The sequence below is a fragment of the Ursus maritimus genome, unplaced genomic scaffold (genome assembly GCF_017311325.1).
Source record: "Ursus maritimus isolate PB19 unplaced genomic scaffold, ASM1731132v1 scaffold_15, whole genome shotgun sequence".
In the NCBI taxonomy this organism is placed as follows: domain Eukaryota; kingdom Metazoa; phylum Chordata; class Mammalia; order Carnivora; family Ursidae; genus Ursus; species Ursus maritimus.
Window position 1 is genome coordinate 40,407,747 of NW_024423897.1, and position 12,056 is coordinate 40,419,802.

Genomic DNA, 12,056 nt, shown 5'->3' on the forward strand with positions numbered 1-12,056 from the left:
CCGCCCCGCCCCGCCCCGCCCCGCCCCGCCCCGCCCCGCCCCGAAGTCGTTCTCCAAGAAGTCACAGAGATGCAGGTCTACGCGCGGCAGAGCCCAGGGCATGCGGAGCTGAAGGTTTAGTCTCCTCTAGAACGGCGGCAGCTTCCATGCCATCCCCGGTTTTACCCTCACCCGTCTTGGGACAGTCTGCATGTTCTGGAGGAGGGAGCGGCTGCTGTCCTGGTTTGCATCTTTAAGAGACGCTTGGCCCCCTTGTACTTCTCCTCTGCCAACTCAAGGAAGAAGTGCCCCCACCGCGCTCCAGAGCTTCATGACAGAAATAGAAGCCCAGAGAGAGGTAGGTGTAAAAGGCCCCCAGGTGCATGTTGACCAGGTGCTTGACTGCGGCCCCCGAGGTGGCGGAATAAGTCTGACAAAATTCTGTTAGCATATGGTTGGTTGGAAGTAAGGAGCAAAGCTTTTAAAAAAGGAGGGGGTGGGGTTGTTGGCTACTCTGGAGGCAGAGGGCAGCTGAGAAAATGGTTTGGAGGCTTGCAACAGAAAGGTTAGAGAGTGGTTGGAGGCTGAAAGAAGGGCCATCCCTGGGTCAGTTCTGCCAAACACTGTTGAAGCAATGACAGGCCCACAGGACCCTGGACTCACTGACAGGCTGACTTTTTACAGTACATTGCTGCTAACACACTCTCTTACAATTTTCTTAATAACATTTTCTTTTTTCTAGCTTTATCATAAGAATACAATGTATCATACATATAAAATATGTTAATTGACTGTTTATGTTATTGGTAAGGCCTGTGGTCAACAGTAGGCTCTTAGTAGTTAAGTTTTGGGGCAGTGAAAAGTTATAGGTAGCTTTTCGCAGAGGTCAGTGACCCTAAGCCCCAGGCACTGTTTAAGGGTCAACTGTAATTGAATACTTCATGTGTTTGTAACTGTAACAAATAGCACTGAGGGTGGGAGAGAAGTGAAATAATCAAAGACAGCCCTCATGCTTAAAAATGATTGTGTTGCTTTCTTTCTGCATGAAACCTACAACCAGATTGTAGTTACACATGCCAGGTGGAATTGAGGTGCAGCAATCAATAAGCAAGATGAGTTTCACAATCTTGTACTTACCCATTATTGAAAGACAAAGCACCTGGAATAAATGGTCACAGCCTTGAGTATCCTTTTTCTTTAATTAAGTGACTCCCTTAGAAAAAACTAAACCTTTCACCTACCTTCTACTTCCCACCCCTCGTGATTTCCAATTCCGTTCACCACTAATAAGTCTGGTTAACCTATCAGGCTCCTTTTATTTGGCTAAATTTTCTAGATAATTGATTTCCTTGTGAACAGACTATAATTAGAAGTGTAAACTACTGGAGTAATATTAGTCTGTGGTGTATTTTGTATGAATAGGTGCGTGGTTAAGAAATTGCTTTACATCAAAATGAGCTTTCATTGTTTCTTTTCTTTCTTTCTTTTTTTTCCTTTTTAGTGTGAATGAAGTGTTACCATTCACCCTTAACTACCAAGAATTAGTTTCTTTATGAAAGGAATAAAGGGACTAGGGGTGTATGTGAATTGTTTCTGGAGAAGAAAGCCCTCTAGTGACTTTGTTAGTTCTATAAGTTATGTCCTAAAAATGATTGAGTAGATAATACTTCAATCATCATTTTTTTACAGGATTGTAAACAGAGTGTCAGATAAACTATGTGGACGTTGTATTTACGCATACATATGCATTTTAGGATCCACACTTAGGTTGAAAGAAAGTTGTAGCAGATAGAAGAGGTCACATTGCAAGTGTAACAAATAGGAAAAGTCACAAAATGCAGAACTAATTTGAAGAAAATGAATGATTGATAGTGCAATCACTGTGCAAATAGCTAAGGAGAAACTTGGGAAGCAAAAGGGCATCAGGACAATGGAATGTATTAAATAAGAGTGGAAGTGGTGGTTTAATAAGTGTCAGTGTGGTAGATACTCATGTAGGAGAAACAAATGATTAGAATGCACAATTTCAATGAGGACCATAAAGTGTTCCCTGTGCATACATTTGTAACATGTATCCAGAATTGGAAATAAATATCATAAGAAATGTTTACTTTAACATATTTTATTGTAACATAGTTACAAAATAATGAAATCCTTTAAAGTTAGATATTTGACTGTTGAAAATAACTCAACCATTGACAGTACCTACCAGTTAGTTGATATCTACAGTTCTTCTACTTGCCAATACATTAGCACAAAAAATCAACCAAATCTCCATAGGATGGGTTCATAAGTTAACTTTGAATTATAACCTTAGATCAAAACAGACTTTTCTTTCGTTTGACCACAACGTAACCAAACCAGTCATAGTTTTCTGTTGGGCATAAATCTATTTAAAAGTAGCTTCCTGGGGTGCCCGGGTAGCTCAATCAGTTAACCATCTGCCTTTGGCTCAGGTCATGATCCCTGGGTTCTCGGATTGAGCCCCACATCAGGCTCCCTGCTCAGTGGGGAGCCTACTTCTCCCTCTCCTCCCTGCTTGTGCTCTCTGTCTCTCTCAAATAAATGAAATATTTAAAAAAATAAAAAAGCAGGTTCCCATCATCAAACTTGGTATAACTAGAAAATCCTCCAAAGAGAATGAATCCAAAGAGAAATAGAAACATATTATAATGCTTCTTCAGTGTCTTGGCATATCATTTGCATAATAATGGTATCTGAAGTAAGTCGGCACGTGTTTAGTAATAATGAAGTAAATTATGCATCAAGTACCCATATGTGTAACAGCAAAAATCAATAAGGTATCAAACTAATAGGGTCTATATAGATGCGTTTGCTGCTCTCTATATGTATAAGCCGTTGTCATCATGGTTTGTTAATGGGAGGTATAAATGCCTGCGTTAAAAGCCCTAAGTAATCTGCCTGTGATTTATGTTTGCTGTTCTGCTGTCTAGTTTAATGCTTCTGATGCTAATTGCAGCTTCGTGGCACTATTTGGTGAACAAAAGTTCTTGGTTTTTGTCAAAATGCAGACCAGTACCTCTTTGGATAGTCCGACCAGCACATTCTACTCCATCTGTGTTGTAGAGGTCAGAGGGAACTCCAGTGGCTGTGCAGGGGGGAGGTGGGTGAGCATTACTCTCAGAGCCTTGTAGTCCCTGAAAAGACCGAGGTGTGAAATTTGCTGTGTTTTATGTAGTTGGGGAAGAAAGGAAATACCGTTTAATGTGCAAATACTACATGTGAGGCACATTATACAGGTTCACTCCCTCATCCCTCCACCACTCTGAGAATGGTATTGCTGTCATTGTACAGATGATGAAACCCTGTGATTGAGGCACTAGATGCCACATCCAGACAATGGTAGAAAACAGTATGCCTTCATACTTACCAGTGGTATGAAGATAAATGGGAAACTACTTGCAAAATTCTTGGAAGAGTGACATTTGAGAAGAACTGATTAACAAAAAAGATTTAAACAAGTTGTGTCTTATGTGGGAGACCATCTTCTTTGCCTTACAATAGGTGTCATGGGAAATTATAGACAGGCCTTTTGAAGTACAGGGTCTCTTGTGCAGTCAGCATTCTAAAACATGATATAGTGGCTCTAGCTCATCTGAACTATTTGTGTTAAAGAGAAAGAGTTTTGTGTTTGCGATGGCTTGCTACCTGGTTCCATTCGACAATGACTTAGTCATGTATCTGCTCACTGTTTGTTCCTCCCTCTACCTCCACCAATCCCAGTATGAGACCACCAGATTATGTGGAAAAGCGGCGCTGTGTGCTTTCCACTTAGGAAGAACTGCATAGAAACCATAGCTGGGCCATTAACCAGCAGAGTGGCTTCTGACAAATTACGTAGATTTTTGGACTTCTCCTTATCAACCCTGAAATGGTGATAAAATATAATACACAGGGTCATGAAGAAAAGTGAATGAGATAACATGCCTAACGTGTCTTGCAAGTCAATAGGAATACTGTGGCTGGTCATTTAATATTACCTCCCTTCCCCTTCCGTAAGCACATTAAACAAAATACTTTTATATTTGAATTTAAAAAGAATTAGCTGGTAAATTCTTATATACATATGTTTACATCGTCTGTCCTCAATGCCTGACCACCAAACATTGCTATAGTAATCCTCGATATTGGAAGATAACAGCTCTTCCCCTGTGGGGGATGACATACAACACACGAGATCCATATGGTGGACAGTCTCAGCTGTAACTTTTCTTTTTCCTGGTAAATTCAAATGTCAGTGTTACTAAATCAAGGCAAGAAATACCAAAAGAAGGATATTCTTATCCTGAAACAGTTAAATGCTCAATTTTTTGTCAGCTGATGTCTGCAATACAGATTTGTTAACGTGGATGATAGATAGCCCAATATTAAATTAACCCTGTCTCTATTGATCACTGAATCATTTCCATCACTTCCTATACCATAATTATGTTTTCACTTTCTATTACAACGTTGATGGCAAAGGAAAGCAGAATACTAAATCATTTGTTTTTCATTACAGTTAATACTTTTAAAACTCTCATATTCAAAAGTTCAAATTGTTTTCTCTGGGTGCTTAAAAATGGAAATATATTTAATAACTAATAGTTCATTAATCTCACTCAGTAATATTGAAATAACAAACTGACATTTTTTATTATAAATTATCCTCTGTTAAAAGCTGTTGTTTGATAATATACTTCCTTCTCCCTGTGAAACTAGCTATTTAACAGCCATTAGGTTTGTTTTTGTTTGTTTTCAGTGTGATTCCAAATGGCTAACTTCAGGCATTTTAACTCCTCCGCTGATCTCAACCTCCTGAATTCAATCTCCATTAACTTCCCCAAAATGTTAGGGTTGACACTGATTAGCATATCAACTTGAGAGTTAAATGTTCCTCCTTCCTTTCATCAAAGGGACATTTCTGGTTACATGAGATGTCCCTAATGAAACACTTATTACTTCTTCAAAGATCCACACTTATTTTGTAAGGTTTAATTATCTTTAATTTATCATTTACTCCATGACTTTTGAAAATTCATTAAAAAAATAATCTACAGATGTCTGCAGCTAAGGCAGTGTATCTACACCACTGTTCATCTCAGAACAAGTCTGTCTTTTCTAAAAACATACTTAATCTCACAACATATAGAACTTTTTTGGGGGGGTTAGGTGAATAAAATTGGGCATGTGTCATCAAAGTGACAGCAAATGGTACATTACTTGGCAAGGAATAATAGCCTTGTTTTCTTGAGTTATTTTGTTTGTTTTGATTTCCTGTGAGATTTCATGTTACAAAGTATGCAAACTATGTGTTCTGGGTTTTAGAGAGAAATCACCCATAGCCCTTATAATTTCTTAACAAATTAGAAAACACTTCTTTCCAACTGTTTTATCTTGGACAAAAAAAATCCCCCAAAGGTTTCTAACTTAGCCAGATTTCTTCAGGCATGCTCCTAATGTAACTGTGTAATATTTACCCTGATTTACACATAACAATGGGTTCTTCAAACAAACACTGATTGGCATCTATAAGGTGTCCGGCTCTGTTCTAAACTCTTGGGGGACAATTGCAAACGATAAAGAGAGCTTCCTTCTCTCCCTTTGCAGCTTATTCCATAGGAGAAGACACATTAAAGTGGAAAAATAAACACAATAATGTCAGACAGTGGCAAATGACATAAGTACAGTTAAACAGGTGATATGATAGAAATTGCAGGTGGGTAGTTCCTTAGAGTAACAGAGTGATCAAGAAAGTTCCTTTACAGGAAACATTATTGAAATTGAATGGTGAAAGAGGACGATACTAAGGATTTTGTAGAGAAGTCTTGGAACAGTAAGTGCAACACTCTTGTTAGAACAAATTTGGCATGTTTAAGGAAAAAAATATCAGTGTATCTGGGGATCATGAGGGAGAGAGATATTGTTGGAAAACGCAGATCCCCATCACAAACAGTCTTGAGGTCTGTTGATAGCCCAGTGGGAGGGGCGACTGGGTGGCTCAGTTGGGCAATAGACTCTTGGTTTTAGGTCTTGATTTCAAGGGTCATGGGTTTGGGCCCCGTGTGGGGCTCCTCACACAGCAGGGAGTCTGTTTGGGGATTCTCTCCTGCTGCCCCTACCCCCACTCATCCACGCATGCTTGTTCTCTCTCTGTCTCTCTCTCTCTCTCTCTCTCTATATATATATATATATATAAATCTTAAAAAAAAAAAAGCCAATGGGAAGCTATTGTGTGGCAACTGCAGGGGAGCAATAGTGTGATTAAAAATTTTTAAATCACTCTGTTAGTGGAAAAGAAATTTGGGGTCACAAAGCAAAAACAAGAACATTGCAGTTGTGCAGGTGGGTAATTATTAAAGGTGTTGAAGAATGAGTGCAAGTAAAGATGGGAAGACATCTGCAAAAAAAACCTTTAGAGAAATGGTATGAAGAAGGGTAACAGAGACTGAAAGGAAATTTAGGGTTAAGAAAGAAAAATCTCGCTCTGTTTAAAATAACAAACACTAGAAGAGGTTGCTGTGTGCCAGTGTGTATTTTCCAGCTGGCAGAAATAAATGGATATGGGAGAAAGAAGTGAAGACTTTGAAAGCACACAGTTGAGAGTTACTCAACTCAAGTACAAATCCTTGTCTTGAGAGGTGCGGGGACACTCCTTTCATTTTAAACAAGAGAGGAAAGCAACTGTGTGGGTGAATGAACACAGTTCATGGTGATTGTCGTTAATGGCACATGGGATGGTTGGCATTTGGAGACAGCCTCCCAATCCAATGTTGTGCATGTCTACTGAAGGGAAGGACTGTCTCAACAAGTCACCTGCCACGCTATGTCCCTGTGCCAGGGATGTTCTAGCAGTTAGTAAGATAGGGTTGATGTTTCCATAGTCAATCATTTGGAGACAGGCTGCTACAGACATACCAGATGATTTTGTCTTCAAGGGCTATTTTATAAACTCATCGCTGGCAGTATCTGAATGATTGGGGATGTGTCACTCCACATCTTCTCAGCTAGTCAATGTCCTGTTGTTAGTATTCACCCGGTTAGCAAAGAGTCCTGGTATGGTAATTCACCTACCCTAAGCATAGCAAGTTAACAGTACAACTTTAAGTATCTATTCTGAAATAAATAATAGAGAAAGTAACAAGAACCAATGCATATTTCTTCATGACTATCTTCTTCATCCACATTCAGGGCCAAAACCAATTCAACTGAGACACTATTAGCAAGAAGTATGTGTGAGTAGTTGGAGGGATTAGGCTTTCTTAATTACTCAAGCCTCTCCATTCTCATATCCATGTTACAGTGTCCTAAAAGCATATTAATTATAAGGTATCAGAGATTTCATATTCTGTAGTTTGCCAAGGTTCATGATATTCTGATCATGATTCTCAGAGTGTCTATAGCTACTGGCAGAGAAGGCACTGAGCTGTGACAGAAAGCCATCTATGAGCTTTCAGACTAGACAGATTTTTCCCTCTTTGGTAATCTTACTCTAGACCCTGTAAGCAAATAAGCCATTCTTTATGTTGACATTTCCAAACCCTATAACATCTGGCACAGAAGGCACATGATCTGAATTAGGTACAGTCTCCAGAAATAACCTTTATTTCTAAAAATGTTTTTGATGAGGTAGGTGAATCAAAAGATGGTGACTATACTGGATGAAGAAAGCGATGTAGAGAGATTATAACCAGGATGATTATTACAGTTGACACTCAAACAGCATAAGGTTAGAGGCACCTAACCTGCACTCCCATGCAGTCAAACATCTATGAATACCTCTTGACTCCTCAGAAATTTAACTACTAACAGCCTACTATTGATCAGAAGCCTTACTGATAATATAAGTAGTTGATTAACACATATTTTGTGTATGTATTATAGACTGTATTCTTACCATAAAGTAAGCTAGAGAAAAGTAAATGTTAAGAAAACTATAAGGAAGAGAAGATAAATTCGCAGTATTTATTGAACACTGTATTTATTGAAGAAAAAAATCCGTGTATGAGTGGACCCATGCAGTTTAAACTCATGTTGTTGGGGGGCAAGTCTAATTCCTGGTTTTTTGGTATTGTCTTGGTCTCTGTCTATTCTTATGGCATAGTTAATAATAACGGTTGGGCTTATATTCAAAAGAAACCATATTTTAGGATAAAATATATAGTCTAAGTAAATTTCCCATTTCATATAGCTAATAGATGACAGAATGGGTTTCAAGCTCAGATTAGATTAAAACTCTCTTCATTGTTGTACAACCCAATAAATATGCATCCTACCTAATTTAACCTTTCCACAAATTCTGTAACTTCAAGATAGAAGGGTTAAGATACATTAATTTCAATATCAATTTCTCTTTTAGACCTTTGTCATTTCTGTATACTATCTTATTATTACTAATATTACTATATTAGCAAAACACAAATCAAACTAACTTCAGTTACTTTTGCTTATTGAGAATTTTTTCCTAGGAAAATATATTTCTGATAGTTAATTTTTAGATGGATGATATCTCAGTGGATACTCGTTTTATAGTTAAATTTGAATTCAGTCTCAATTCTATAAGACTATGTGGCTACATGTTTCAGTTCAGATTTAATAGGAAGGAATAAAAAAATATTCAACACAATTTTATCGAATACCTATTATAGGCAAAACTGATGTTCTATTTTGGGGTGTTAATTATTCCTAATTTGTCCCTAATAGCTATCATCAATTTTCCATTTGTTTCCAAGGTAAATTTTGGGGTGAGGCTTTATTTCTAAGGGTGTACAAGTCACTCGTTAGCTCGTCTAATTTATGAACAAGAACATAAACCTGTAGTCTTATGTGTCAAAATATGATTTTTGAATTTTATACATCTTTTTAAATCATCAAAAGAACAAACAAATTCAAACTCCACGTATGGAAGTAGCTAGAACTTTTACAATAATAAAGGATTGGGCTGAAGTTAGTATCACACCTCTTAAACACATAATTAAAGTGTGATATCTTATCTGACACAATTAGCTTTCTGCATTTCAGTTTATCCCAATTAACTTGGTTGAGTTTGACAGGTATCAGCATCTCTTCTCTTTGTGCCCTTGTTATATTCTGGCACATTAAATTTAGTCTTAAAACATAAAAAAATATGCCACCATGTCCCTAGTAAACTCAAGCCTCTCTGGAGCACTGAAATGACAGTCACAATCTCCTTCATTAAGAAGAAGAGACTTACAGGATAAAAATATGGAAATTTAACCAATTTTCCATTGAATATTTTTGCATTAACAATCTATTCAGTAACTTTCAAGAAAACGTTTTCCTGATGATTTCAATATAATGATATAGTTTATCTTTATGATCATGAAAGATAAAAGGGAGAAAAAGTACAGTGACAAAACCCATTTCTGTGCATTTTTTTTTTTTTTTGGTATGGAGAATGACTATAATAGCTTAAAATTGAAAAACTGTCTCAATTTTACTCTTTCCATATGATTATGCTAAATTATTAAACAAATTATTTTTTTTTTAAATTTTAAGTACATTTTTCTCTACAGTGAACAATTTTTTGGTCAGTGATAAGGAAATTAACCAAAGAAACCATTAAGTAGAATCACCTCTAAAAGTCAATCAACCGCTATTATTAATTGCCTCAAAAATTTCCACAACATTTTAGTAAAAACTCCCATATAGCAGTAACTCCCGAGAAGAACAACTGGTGAGACCAACTGAAGCTCTTTATCAAGTGTGTTTGCTGATATGGTACCCTATTTATGTTTTTTTTTTTTCCTTTTTTCAATTAACTAACTTTTTTGTGCATATAATCAAAATCTAAACATCGGGGAAATACAATTTTCACAGTTTGGGGGGCTTTTGCAAAGTGCCAGATTCTGGAATTCCTAAAATAATCTTGGAAAAGTAGCTTGCTAATTTTTAATTTTTGATGCTACCTCTGTGGGTGCTACATTCTCAGAGTATCTACTAAATGGATGAAATCATGATTAGGAGTGACTCCATCACTGATGAAATTAGGATGATAAAATTTTCTAAAAATTAGAATTGGTGGTCTTCGAAAATGTTTTCTGCTTATTAATTGATTTTTAGAAACACAGCTGCTATGGATCAGCATACTTTTTTACTTAATTTCTAGAGATTTTCTTTGTTAGTTGACTCAGCATTGAAGTTTGAAACTTAATATTGTTTATGATTTAAGCCATATGAAGAAAACTATTCATTCCTTGATCCAAATGTTACAGTGCTTAAGAAATGCATGTACTTCCTTTCAATTTAATTCTATTTAACTTGCCCATAGAAATTTAACTCAGAAAAATACTGGATTCTCAGTAAGTTTTCCTACTTGAAAAGGAAAAAAAATACATTGTTTTATGCAGATGTCCTATTTCTGAAATGACAAGTAAGTTTAGATAGCTATTGAGATATCTAATAACCCAGATGTTTTGATGTGCCCTGACAACAAAATTTGTTGATTCATATAACTATAAAATATCTTGAATTCCTAATTTACTATAAACAATATCAATTTATACTGCAGAGGATTAGCTTTACTTTTCAAAACATGAGACAGTCATTTTTCTAGACATTAATCATTATGCTCAACTAAATAGTTCCTTTTAAAGATTTTATTTATTTTATTATTTGAGAGAGAGAGAGCATGTGTGAGTGGTGGGGAGGGGCAGAGGGAGAGGGAGAGAATCTCAAGCAGATGCTGCTCTGAGCTCAGAGTCCCACATGGGCTCAATCCCACAACCTAGAGATCACGACCTGAGCAAGAGGGACACCTAACCTAGTGAGCCACTCAGGTGCCCAGAATAACTCCATTTAAACAATTAGTTTGTTTTTGTTACTTTTTATTTCAAAAAGAGTATATTCTATGAACCTAGCAGAATGAAAAGAAGTAAATTAAAACGGCAATTACAAATTCTGCCACAGAACATGGACCAACTGGGACTCACATACATTCCTGGTGGCATAGTCACTTTGGAAAACAGATTGGCAGTTTCTTTCTTTCTTTCTTTCTTTTTTTTTAAAGATTTTATTTATTTATTTAACAGAGAGAGACAGCCAGAGAAAGAGGGAACACAGGCAGGGGGAGTGGGAGAGGAAGAAGCAGGCTCACAGCAGAGCAGGGAGCCCGATGTGGGGCTCAATCCCAGGACCCCGGGATCACACCCTGAGCTGAAGGCAGACACTTAATGACTGAGCCACCCACGCACCCCTAGATTGGCAGTTTCTTAAAAAGCTACATTCATATTACCCAGCTATACCATTCATCGGTTTCTGCCTAATGAATTGAAAGCCATTTTCACATAAAAACCTGTGTATGAATGTTTATAATTAACATTAATCCTGATGACCCAAACAGGGGACAGTACAAATGTCCTTCATCTGGTAAGCGAATAAACTGTGGTATAATGGTGGAGTATTACTCAATAATGAAAATGAAGGAACTGCTGACAACTGACAGTGTGCAAAGGCATGGCTAAATCTCAAATGAAAAAAATGCCTTACTCAAAAGCTACGTTACCCATAATTCCATTTATCAGACATTCTAGAAAAAGCAAATGTATATAGATCAGAAACTCATCCGTGGTGACATGGGGGTAGACTTAGCAGAAGAGAGTGAGTACAAAATGAGGGAATCTTTTTGGGTAAGGGATCTTTTCTGTATCTTGGTTATGATGATAATTTTATAGTTGCATATGATTTCAAAACATAAAACTATACATCAAAGAAAATGAATTTTACTACGTATACATTATAGCTCACTAAAATCTAATTATATATTCTAATCATATATATATGTTTAATTATATATGATTTAATCATAATTTATCATCCTCTTTTAATTTCATATTATTTGCCTTATAGGAGAGGTGTCTATTGCTTTCAGAAAGTTGCCAAATAAATAACTATTTTGTAAAAATTACTGGTAATTATTTTGGAACAGTGTCATTAAAAGACTATTTCAATTACTATCAAAGTTAACTTTTGAATGATTACAAGCAAAATGTTGGAAATAAGTGGCATATTTTATTACATTATATTAACAAAACAAGCATATTTTCCTATAGAACAAG